At 35.5% G+C, this 12,824-nt stretch overlaps 1 pseudogene across 1 annotated transcript; it reads left to right on the forward strand.

Moving 5' to 3' along the window:
- The first annotated feature begins 11,418 nt into the window (after positions 1-11,418).
- LOC147548379 (putative 4-hydroxy-4-methyl-2-oxoglutarate aldolase 2 pseudogene) lies at positions 11,419-12,207 on the forward strand (annotated as a pseudogene). The gene has a single exon (XR_015237319.1). The product of XR_015237319.1 is annotated as a putative 4-hydroxy-4-methyl-2-oxoglutarate aldolase 2 pseudogene (transcript).
- Positions 12,208-12,824: the final 617 nt, after the last annotated feature.

Consider the following 12,824-nt stretch of genomic DNA (forward strand, 5'->3'; position numbering starts at 1 on the left):
AATCTTTCATTATAAAACATTCTATATGTTTCCACGAGTAAGACTTAAACCTGCAACCTGTCAATCTTTTGTTCAAAATCTTAAATATCTCGCCCCAGGTAAAATCTCTGAAAAATGTTGTTTTTTTTTATGAAAAGAAAAATGTTGTTTGAAAATTCTTTTAAATATGTCTAATTTATAACAAAACTAATTCAACACGGAGTCATAGATGAAGGGAAGACAATGTCCCCTTTGTTAGTTGTTCATCGGGCCATTGCAAAGGTTAGAGGAAGGTTTTTTTTTTTTTTTTTTTTTTTTTTTTTTTTTTTTTTTTTTTTTATGATTGGCTGAACATCATAATTTCGCTGAGTAAAACGAGAGGAGACACAACCAGCCGTAGTAGACGTCTCTTCATGTTTTGAAAGTACATACTAAAATCCTAAGTAGCTGTTTTGATAGTATCTAGTCTAAAAACATAGTGCATCCTTAACAAAACTCTGATTTCCAACTGCAACGTCACTAATTATGATTCCTAAATTATCTTTCTTTTTTTTTTCCCTGATATGGACTACGATAGTCAATTATAAGGCATTGATACATCATCAAGATGTAATAAGCACGATGATCGCCGAATTTATTTAAACCGAAATCCAATAAAATCATAAATTTCTACTTCTAGGGGATCAAACTTGGAATCCCTGAATTGCGGAGTGTCCACTGCCACAAAAAAGTTGTGTGGACATTCGCGAGTTATCTTAGAATATGGGAGTTTCTCTAATAAACATATAAGCTTTTACTAATTCCAAAATTTCATTGTGTATTATATACTATTTTATTAGTAATTATGTATCAATCTTAATGAATTTTTATTGCAAAATTGAAAATTTGGATTTGGAGCTCAACATTGTAAAAATTAGGGGTTTCCAAAATTAAGGGACTCCCAAACTTGAAAGCTCGAGCCCAACACATTGTATTTGCTCTTGTGAGTTGAAATAGGTGGACTCCAACCAAAATTTGTCTAATTCACCGATTTAATTAGTACTCAATAGTGGTTGTAGAGTTTAACCACAAAATCGATCCGAAACCACCAAACTTTGTACCAAAAAAAATATGGTCTCCTCATTAGCCCGTAATCGACTTCTACAAACACTTCCTCAAATTATTAAAGATTAATACAAAAATCTAAATCAAACCACAAGTAACCCAATTTAGATTCGTGAGAGAGAAAGAGAAGCTTCAATATTAATCTCAAAACTAAATTGGAAGAGGAGGACACCAAGAGGAACAACTAGAATCAATTGGTGACCAAAATGACCAATTAGTCACAAATTGGAGGGCAAAACAGAATTAACCAAAAAATTTAAGAGCAAACCATGCATGGGCATTATACCCAACAAAGAAGCCATATTTTACAGCCTATGTTTCAACAAAAGAAAGAATTTACAGCCTAGTGGTGTATTAGAATCCAAGCACATAAAAGAAAAATTTGTTTGGTAGATCAAGACTCATTGGTGAAAGATACAATTCCAAAAACACCTACATAATTCTCATTTCAGAGGTACCCAAAAACACTTACTAGAATACAACCCACATAAGATATGAATTACGCAGAAGTTTTCGAATAGCAATGACAAAAAAGAAAAAGAAATTATTAGTATTCTTAACTCATCTGACAGATTCAACTTGAGCAACAATACTCTATACAATGATAACAACCATCAACTTGAACCAGTTGAACCGAATTCAACGCAGTAACTTCCAGAGTTCGAAATTGCAGATACAAAATAGAAGAAATGGAAGCATGTAATGTGTTTCCTATGATTCTCAAATTTTACACTAATCTTCTAATCAAACTTGGTCATTGTCCAAAACCTTAGTCAGAGTCGATAACACTTCAAGCAATCCTTATGAAGAATAGCACTAACTTGAAGAGAAAGTTAGCTTGAAAAACAAAAAAGAACCAAGCAATAAATTCGACAAGGATGGTAAGAACAGAACTGTCAAAGAAATTCAGCAGTTTGCATATATGATTTATATATATATATATATATATATATATATATATATATATATATATATATCGATGACCATTTTCCATGAAGTTATGGATTTTAGTACTCCGTTAGTGATGTTGTAGAGATCATCGACATCCATACTTAATTACTATGAACTTCAAACTCAAAGATTTAAATAATGAAAAAAGGAGAAAATATTAGTATCTACTGAAAGCTTAACCCGAAAAAGAGTTCCTACCGAAATGGCACAAAATGGAACTTAACCCAAACAAAATGTGTATCTATCCTCCACAAACAAACTGACTACCATTCTAAACCTCAGTAAGAGTGCTTATAATAGGGAGATACAGTACAGAACCTACAAACAATGGATGACCTTCGTAACGTAAAGGTTTTGAAACACCAGTACGGACATCATGTTCCATCTGTAAGTGCACCGTGCACCCAAACATGTAGTAGAATTTGGTTGAGATAGTGAACAAAAATCTTTGACCATCAAAGAACAATGGTCTAATATAAACTATGGGAATCCTCCAAGGTTTTATCACATCTTTTCTCTTAATTTTCCACTTGTTGTTTTCATAATCATGGAGTACCCAAGTTTCTATTTCATGTTTAGAGGTAGCCACAACAAGATTAACTTCATCTTCTAGTACTCCAAGCCAAGTACAATTCCACCAATCCATGTTCACTCCAACCGCCATTACGCTCTTTGGTATTTCAATTGTCCCACTCTCTTCTTTATCCAAATTGAATGCAATAATATATCCCTCTTTAGTTAACCAATGTATAATCCCTCGATAACAAATAGGAAGAATATGTCCGCATACGGAATATTTTTTTAACCCGTTCGTACCATAGCTTATCATTGAGGACTTGTTGGAGTCACTCCAACGGCTTCTCTTTGGCAAAACAATCTTGAATTTCAAAGCTTTGCGTGCTTCAACCAAACAAACCAGAGTGTAGTGATTATTATAGTCATACTGGTCGGAGGAAGTTGACCTACCCAGTGGCGGACCCAGAAAATCTTCTTTGTGGGGGCACTTTTAGTCAGGGACGACACAGACTCAAAGCCACCAAAACGGTCGCTTTAGGCAGCAACGTAGTTAAAGGCCTCAAAATTTGGATTTTGTATGATATTTTCAAAATGATTTTATATTTCAAATATATTTAAAAATAGAGTTAACATGTAGCTTAATGGATAAGAGCATGTGTTTTGTGTAAGAGGTCAGTGGTTCGATTCCTCTTATTCTAAGCATTGTTAGAAATTTTATTTATTTTTTTAAATTTGCACTATATTAGAGACACAAATTTTAACTTCGCTTGGGGCCTCCGAAATGTTTGGGTCGACCTTACTTTTAGTTATAATATGTTGTAAATTGTCTAGAAATCTTGATGTGCGTCCGAGCTAGTGATTTTATACATTACTGTTAGTTCTAAGCCAACTCAACTACTATTTACTTGCGAGTTATGTTGACTATAACCAATATAAATAAGTAGTCTTATAAATCGAAATATATAAAGAAGTTAAAGAAACAGAGAGTGTAAACTCATTTTAGAAAATAGTTAGAAACTAACACACACGCAATTTTGAAAAATAGTCAAGAAAAAAAAAAATTATATATATAAAATGAATTAAAAAGAAGGCATAAAATGGTAGTACGAAGAAAACTAGCGGGGTCAAAATGGAATAACATTGGGTTAATATGACAGGTAATTGAAAACTAGGGGGCATACAAGAATTTACCCACAAAAGAATCAATAAATGAAAGGCTCCCCAAACTCGAACTCGGGTCTCCAAAACCATCACCTTACTCTATTACCACTACACCATTCCATAGTTGATATTACTTTTAGGGTTTGTTTTTATTTATAGGTTATTCTAATCCGAAAAACTATATAACTTTAGACACTGGACGTGTGGGGGCACGTGCCCCCACGGGTCCCTCTCTGGGTCCGCCCCTGGACCTACCAAAGATTATTCCATAATTACAACGGAACATTTCGTAGAGAGATGGAATTGTTTTCATTTTCTTGGTCAAAGGGTTGTATACGTAAATGTAGTCTCCAATTTCAACCATAACAAGGCCACGGCAACTAGCACGAATGGTTGATATACTATTCTTACCGGGTGGTAAACCTAGAGCAAAGGTGATTTCACCAAGGAGATTGGGTGAAGGGCGATCCAAAGATAACGGAGTGATATTATCATCAAATGTTTTCGAAAATAAAATAGGTGTTTCCGAAAGAAAACTGGAAGGATATTGAGGTGTTTGAAGACTAGTGTGTTTGGCGACAAAGGAAGGATTGGAGATGAAGGAGTACCATCTTTTGTTAATAACTTTTAGTCGACCTAATATTTTTGCAGGCAGTCTTATCAGGATTTCACAAAGGAGATCGTCGTTGTCCATGACTAGTCCTGTCATTGTACGGATACAGTAGTAATATTCTGCAAAGAAAGACAAAGAGAGAAAAACTTCAAAAACTAGTTCTAGATAATCAATCAATCATGGGAGAACAATAAAGTATCATAGAATAGGATAATAAACCCTAGTACCTCTTCCTTGTGTTCTCCTTCTCACATTCCTCATTGTTTGGTTACTACTCCTAATATCGTTGTTGTCAGAGAGAGAGAGAGTGAGAGAGTTTCAGAACAGAGTTTAAGGAGAGAAGAGGGTTTAGAGAGAGAGAGAGGTTGGTTGATTTGGGGAGGAAAAGACGGAAGTGGTTGTCCCATTATGTAGAGAGGGCGGGAGAGAGAGACCATGCGGAGATTCCCATACAAAAGTGTCAGACTCTCTCCCACCTCCCTTGAAGTAGTAGTTCTTTTTCATGATGTAACTTGTAGGGGTGGGCAAAAACAAAACAAAACCAAACCAAGTCGAACAGGACCGATCGATTTTTGGGCCGCACCGGTCGAGTTTTTAGATCGAGTTTTTAGATCACTGTTCGATTCGGTTTGATCGGAACCGAACAACTTACGTCGGTTTGTTTTGGCTTCGGTCTGGGTTTCTAGAAACCGCACAAACTGCGGGATCGGTCCTGACTTTTTGGTGACCCAAAGCGAAATATAAAAAATGGCCCCCCTATATTAACAGGTGTAGTTGAGCGCATTACAATTGGTTGTGTACATACCAAAATTCTAATTTAACTAGGTTTCCTTTGCGTCATACGACGCAGTGGATCCTTCTTGACTAAGACATTTGCGAAAGAAACAAAAAAATTGAACTACAACTTCAATCGAAGAGCTTACCTCTAACATTCTCTCATGATATTAAATGACTCAAACAACTTTTGGTTGTTAACAAAATTATTACAAAAAAGTTAGAAATTATATTTAAAAAAAAATCTCGTAGATTTGATCTTTATCAAGTTTTCAACAAAAAAACGAACGACTAGATTTATCACTCGCATAACCGACTGGCTGTTTTATTATAATAGATATTGTACGTGCATGGCTACATAACGATTTGCTTTTCTTCTAACAAAAAAGAAAAGAAGATAACCATATGCTTCCAACGAAATTAATGGCCTATAGCCCGACGAATTAAATGACTTCAAATATTTTCTTTCACTTTCTTAAATTTCTTCCACATCCTTTTAGTTCTTTTGTGTGTCTAGAAATATCAATAATTTGAAAACAAACTAAAAAGTTATCGGTGTTTCATTGTCAAGCAAAAAAATACACAATAGTTAAGAAAGAAATTTTGAAATCATTGAATATTCACAACTTATATATATATATATATATATATATATATATTTTAAATCACGTAAAGATAAACGACATCGAAAAAGAATTATAAGTAAATAATGAATCATAATTTCCGAAAAAAATGAGGTAAGGAACTAATATAGAAAAAATTAGAAAATTTAAGTAAATTAAATTACTCAAGAATAAGAAAACTATAAATACTAGACAAATGAAAATTAGTAACAACATTGAGATATTTTTCCGCGTTCAGACTCTGCCCTATGTCGGTGTAGACAGTGTAGTATATAAATATATGGATTATATGCGGTGAGCTAGAGAGATGAAACTAGGGAGGGAACAGAGAAAACTAAAACAGTAAAATTAGATTTAGGTTTTGATCAACATATGATCTATTTAATTTAGGTTCTAGATTATGTAAATAATGTCAGTTGCATCATTTTATTGAGTTTGACCATTGAGGCTTGAGATAAAATTACCTTACTAATCAGCTAGTATGAAGAGAAGGAAGGGCGAGAAAGGTTTAACAGTAAAATACAGGGGGGGGGGGGGTTCTAAAAAAATTCGGAAGTGAAGGACAGTTTGTGGGTCCCACTTTCTTAAAATACGATTCTTTTTCGTGGCCCACTTCTTTAACAGATAATTTAGCGGTGGCCCCTACACATCCTCGCAATAACTAGGCCATGACCATAACTCCATGAAAAATAACACTCCGGTGGCCCCTAAAAATTGGGGGCCAAAGCCACGCTTTGCGCTCAAGGCCGGGCCTGACAAACCGAACCGACCGGATCCTAAAGTATTTATCGTACTTAAATATTATATATAGAAATATCGAATAAGAAATACTAAACTTTAGTAATAAGTTTAGAATGATCTTTATTATCTTAAATTAATAATAATTTAATAAAGTTTAAAAGTGTTAAACTAAAAAAGAAAAGAAATTAAAAGAACCCTAACCAAGAATAAGAAATTTATTTTTTATGTAATGAAATAAAATTGTGCTCGTTAAGCCGATCAACCGAATTCAACCGAACCGAACCAAACAAATCGGTCAGAAAGTATCCTCCCAGTTGGGAGCTCCCAGTTGGGAGCTCCCAGTTGGGAGAGTTAGTAGAGAATCCTTTCGAATCATATCCTCTCAGATTAGAGAGAGATAGAGATTAGAGAGATGACACAACAACTTCCAGAACAAAGAGAAGTCAGAGAAAGAGAGATTTCTGAAGTGGTTCTTTCAAGAGAGATTGAAAGAGCAGAATATTGGTTTGAAGAAAAGAAGATTATTAATCTTGTGAAGCAATTTAGTTTGTGGTTATCTTCTTCAACCTTTAGTAATCTAGGATTTGTTCACAAACAGGAAATTGGGTCGGAGGCTCAATTTCATGTTTTTTTTTTGTCAAAAAGACAAGTTATCTTTTTGTCCTTTTAGGCCCCATATATAGTTTGGAAATAGGCTTGAAGGACAATTCTAAAAGCACTCCCATTTCTAATGCCGAAATTGCCCTTGGAATCTTAGCTTGCGAAGCTTTGCAAAATGGTTTGCAGTGCTTTGCAATCTAGTTTACAGAGCTTTGCAAACTGGTTTGCACTGGTTTGCAATCTGATTTACAGAGCTTTGCAAACTGGTTTGCAGAGCTTTGCAATCCCGTTTGCATTGCTTTGCAATCTGGTTTGCCTTGCAATGATTTTGCACACACTTTGTAATCTGGTTTGCAGAGCTTTGCAAACTATTTTGCACTACTTTGTAATTTGATTTGTCTTGCAAAGGTTTGCAATCTGGTTTGCAATAAGGTCAGTTTCGTCTTTTCCCTATATTAGATTATTTACAAAAATGCCATAGAGAGCTGAAGCCTATAAAAAGTTGATAAATCCTTTTTAACGAAAACTCAAATTTTTTAGGGAGTTTTGGCCAAATTTCCCTTGTTCAAATCCTCAAGAGTAAGAGATTTTATTTCTTTGTTTCTTTGTTCAGTTTATCCACCATAGGTTTGGTGAAGAGTTGTGTAACCCATTATTATCATTATAGTGGAAGATTTCTGGACTAGGTCCCGTGGTTTTTTACCTTCTATCTTGGAGGGGTTTTTTGCCACGTTAAATAATCTTGGTGTCTCTACTTTTACTTTCGCATCGTTTATCTTCATATTCCTGAACAAGTTAATTAGGTTATTTTTCCTAACAAGCCCAACTATGTCGGCTAGCCGAATAATCGGCTCAGCTTTGGCTACTTATTGATTCGATTACGGCTCAAGCTAAAATCGAGAAAACGGACGTGTTGCTCACCCCTAGTTGTGTCACAATCAAATCTTCTTTTTCAAGTAGGAGAGAGAGATCAAATCTGACGACGACCAAATGCAATGCTTTACTCTTCCTAAGGGTATATGCAAGAGCATTTCGACTTTGCAAAAGTCTTTTTGGTGGGGTAAGTCTAAGGGTATCTGTACTAAAAGTTGGGCCTCGATTTGTCGCCCCAAAAAAATTAGGTGGGCTTGGGATTCATTCCCCTGAACTTGATAACCAAGCTATGTTAAGTAAGCTAGCGTGGAGGATCAAATCTGAACCGAATCCAATTTGGGTGCAATTCCTTAAAGCTAAGTACTTTAATCACACAGACAATCTGGTGGCAGCCAAACCTCATCACTCGTGGCATTGGAAAAATATCAGCAAACAACTAAATAACATTGAAAAGTATACCACTTGGGAAGTTCACAATGGTAGGAATATTGATATTTGGAATGATAATTGGATTCCTACAATGTTTCAACCTCCTATTAATCATACTAACTCTCAATTGTCTAAAGTTTCGCAGCTGATTGAGGAAGATAAATGGAATGAGGTATTGTTGAATAACACTTTTGATAGTAATATTACTAATTTAATCTTGTCCATCCCTATAGCAGGAAATGACGACGACCAAAGAAAATTGACCCTTACAAAATCTGGCAAATTTTCGGTTAAATCCTTATATCAAAATCTTTGCATCAGTATAAATTCGCCTTTACCTCTCTCACCTAATTGGAACTTTATATGGGCAATTCCAGTAATACCCAGAATCAAGATTTTCATATGGAAAATTTGTGCTAAAGCCCTCCCGGTGAGAGAAAGAATAGGTAAATACATTGACAATAATTTGTATTGTCCAAATTGTAAGGAAATTGAAACGATAGAGCATGCTTTGCTTCACTGTCCCATAGCAAAAAATATAGAGTTAATTCCTATATGGCCCCCTACTTTGTGACCAGCTTCCTTTATGGCCCCCTACTTTGTGACCAGCTTCCTTTATGGCCCCCTTTTTTTCGTAAATTCAAATATGGCCCCCTATTTTCAGATAAATGTCATTACTACCCTTCTTAATTCTAAATTTAAAACAATAAAAAAAAATTATTTCCACCTCACCCCTCTCTCTCTCCACCTCATCTCTCCCTACACCTCATCTCTCCCTACACCTCACCCCTCTCTCTCTCTCTCTCTCTCTCCAATTCACCTCTCTCTCTCTCTCCAACTCTCTCTCTCCTACTCACCCCTTTCTTCTCCGGCCGGCCACCTTCAAACTTAAAAAAAAAAAAAAATTTTTTCTCCTCTCTCTCTAAATTTTAATTTTTTTTTAAAATCTCACCACTCTCTCTCTCTCTAAAACTCCGGCGAAGGGGGTTTCCCTTCGGCGGAGGATCTGTTCACGAACAGAAAAAAAAAATTTAGAGAGAGGAGAGAAATTTTTTTTTTTTTTTTTTTTAAGTTTGAAGGTGGCCGGCCGGAAAATTTTCCGGCCGGCCACCTTGCCGGAGAAGAAAGGGGTGAGTAGGAGAGAGAGAGTTGGAGAGAGAGAGAGGTGAATTGGAGAGAGAGAGAGAGAGAGGGGCGAGGTGTAGGGAGAGATGAGGTGTAGGGAGAGATGAGGTGGAGAGAGAGAGGGGTGAGGTGGAAATAAATTTTTTTTTATTGTTTTAAATTTAGAATTAAGAAGGGTAGTAATGACATTTATCTGAAAATAGGGGGCCATATTTGAATTTACGAAAAAAAGGGGGCCATAAAGGAAGCTGGTTACAAAGTAGGGGGCCATATAGGAATTAACTCAAAAATATATGATTTTATTTCAATATACTATCAGAACATATACCTTCGGTAGCAGAATGGATTTTTACTTGGGAACAGAAATCTCAAGTTAGTAGCACGGGTGATAATACCCACTATGCCACTATTCTATGGATTATCTGGAAAATTCGTTGTGACCATTGCTTTCAACATGAGATTAATAATCTGGACAAAATACATAACATGATATCTACCTTCCCTAAATACATAGAAGTCAATATAACCACTACCAAAACAGAACCAGGAAAATGGAACCCTCCTGATAGGTCTTCATTGAAAATTGATGTAGACGCGTCCTTCCTTGATATTCAGAATGTTGCAGGAACTAGGTTGGTCATTCATAACAACGAATCCAAATTTCTTGAAGCATATGCAACCACCACTAGGAGCAGAAATGCAGAAGAAAGCGAAGCGATCGCAATATTAAATGGAATGCTTTGGGCTGAATCCCACAACTATAAACAGATCATCATAGAAAGTGACAACATCAATATCATACAATATTTACAGAATCAAAGGAATGAAATACAATGGAAATCCAAAATTCATATCAAAAAAATTCAGGATATCAAGCGACGACTGGAAAAAGTCAAGTTCTCTTACACAAACAGGAAGTTCAATCAAGTAGCAGACAAGTTGGCTAAGTGGGCGAGGAAGAGAAATAAGACTCAAGCATGGAATAATGTTCCTTTTATAGTTTCTAATTTGTATTGTAATAAGACTCTATTGTTCTAGTTTTTAATATATTTAACTATTTCAACAAAAAAAAAAAAAAAAAAAAAGTAGGAGAGAGAGAGAGGAATAATAGCAAGACTTTTAAGCAATAACAAATGGACAAGGAAGTGGGATAGAATAGAGAGAGAGAGAGAGTGTGTGTTTGCAAATTGCAACTAAAAAACTTTCGAGGTTCCCCTGTATATTTCTTTCATCAGGTCGGATTGCATTATATAGGTAAATAGGACACAAAACTCTCCTTCTCCGATTAAAGGTCATGTTTATCTCTTTTTCAATCTCTACTTGCCTAAGATCTATCTGTTATTTCTTAATCCATAATATTACCCCCCCTTATTTCTAGATCTATTTTTCTTGATTAAACTATTGGTATGATTCTCTTATCTTATTAGATGATCTTCTTCCAATTTTATATTTGGTCAATCATATTAATTAAACTAGTAAATTCATTCATTGTTATTAGTTATTGCTATATATATATTATCTTATTTGCAGTTTTAGTTATCTACGGAATTCGTAAACCCTAAGTTTCTACAGTTGGTGTATAATCTTATGTTTGTAGTCGTCCAACTCAAAACCAATTGGCTATGAGTAGGGAGAACCTAAATATTGTATTATTGGTTGCTAGATCGCCTTTCACCCATGTGGGACTATTCTCACATATAAAATTGTTCATTTCTTAGAGATGCTAACCTCGCATTTTACTCATGAATTCTCTATTTAAGTTTCCAGTTGTCGGACTTGAACTCAAGAAAATCGATGATACTGAAACCTTTCATTGTTTTCTATCTCGGAAAAGGGTTCTAACTTGACTGACTAATTCATAATGTTAGTCATCATACACTGATCTTAAGACATTTTTTATATTCTTTTCTTGAAGGTGCTCGAGATAAAATGTCGATGGTTGCAACTGCTGAAGTTTGTGATGCAAACTCACAGCTAATTTCAACTGGTGACCTTCGAGCTCTTCAACCAATTTTCCAAATATATGGACGACGTCAAGTTTTTTCTGGACCAGTAGTGACACTCAAGGTCTTCGAAGACAATGTTCTTGTTCGTGAGTTTCTTGAGGAAAAAGGTGATGGTAGAGTTCTTGTTGTCGATGGTGGTGGAAGCTTAAGGTGTGCAATATTAGGAGGTAATCCTGTTCAACAAGCACAGAACAATGGATGGGCAGGTATAGTTGTTAATGGTTGTATAAGAGATGTAGACGAGATTAATGGGTGTGATATTGGAGTTAGAGCTTTGTCTTCCCATCCAATGAAAGCCTTTAAGAAGGGTATCGGAGAGAAACATGTCCCTGTAACAATGGCTGGAATACGCATCTGCGATGGCGAATGGCTTTATGCAGATACGGACGGAATTCTTGTTTCACGAATGGAGTTATCAATTTAAGCAGTATAGCTATTTCCTGTTGTAGTCAACCACTTATGGTATCATTATGCACTCTTTCCGTTACCCTAACTTTATTCTTGTACGAGTTTCTGTTTTTTTAGCCATTTATGATGATCTATGTTTGTTATATTGCAATATGAACATCTCTATGGCATGTTCAACCACCCTAGAATCAAATTGTTTTCAAGGTTATATTCTGTCTGTGGATCAGTATTTCTCCCAAGAGTTTGTGTAATTTATTTCTTGGGACAAGGATATTTAATCCAAGGGAACCATTTTGATGTTTAACTTTTAAGTTACTTGTGTCCCAATAGACTTGTATCTATCGGAACTAATGGAAATGAACTACCGAAAAATATTATCATAAACAACTTTAGCAAGGGGCGCATACCCTTGTGGACTTGTTGTTGAAAGAAAAGGGGCGTTGAGACGGATTAGCCTATGGAGATATAGCTTCTTACTCGATGTAAAGGGATATTTCCGTTGAGACACGGTTCTCATTCTTGATGGGCGTAGACCATGCAAGTTAAGAAGAAGAGCTAACCTAAGCAGGAAAAGATCTTTACGAAGGGGACATAGCATTAAGTTAGGTAGATCATCGACGAATTCAACCAATATGTTTTTCTTTTTGGTGTAAGATTGTTAAATTACAATTGGTGAAATGTAACTGTGACAGTTAGACATCAAAACTTCATTCTTGTATCTATAAAGTTTTTGCTTGTGATTTATTTATTGTGTTTCAACTCCAGATTTATGTATCCAAGAGGGTTATTTCTCATATGTCCCTCTAAATTAGGGTCAGCTTCTTGCCTAACCCCCTACTTTGTAAGAAATGTCTGAGAAGACTTCCTTTTCACTTATAGTATTATTGGCGCCTCCCACAACCCTCTTGACTTGGTCTTTCC

The sequence above is a fragment of the Eschscholzia californica genome, unplaced genomic scaffold (genome assembly GCF_041429995.1).
Source record: "Eschscholzia californica isolate CP2 unplaced genomic scaffold, dmEscCali1.0.p SCAF_3, whole genome shotgun sequence".
Taxonomy (NCBI): Eukaryota; Viridiplantae; Streptophyta; class Magnoliopsida; order Ranunculales; family Papaveraceae; genus Eschscholzia; species Eschscholzia californica.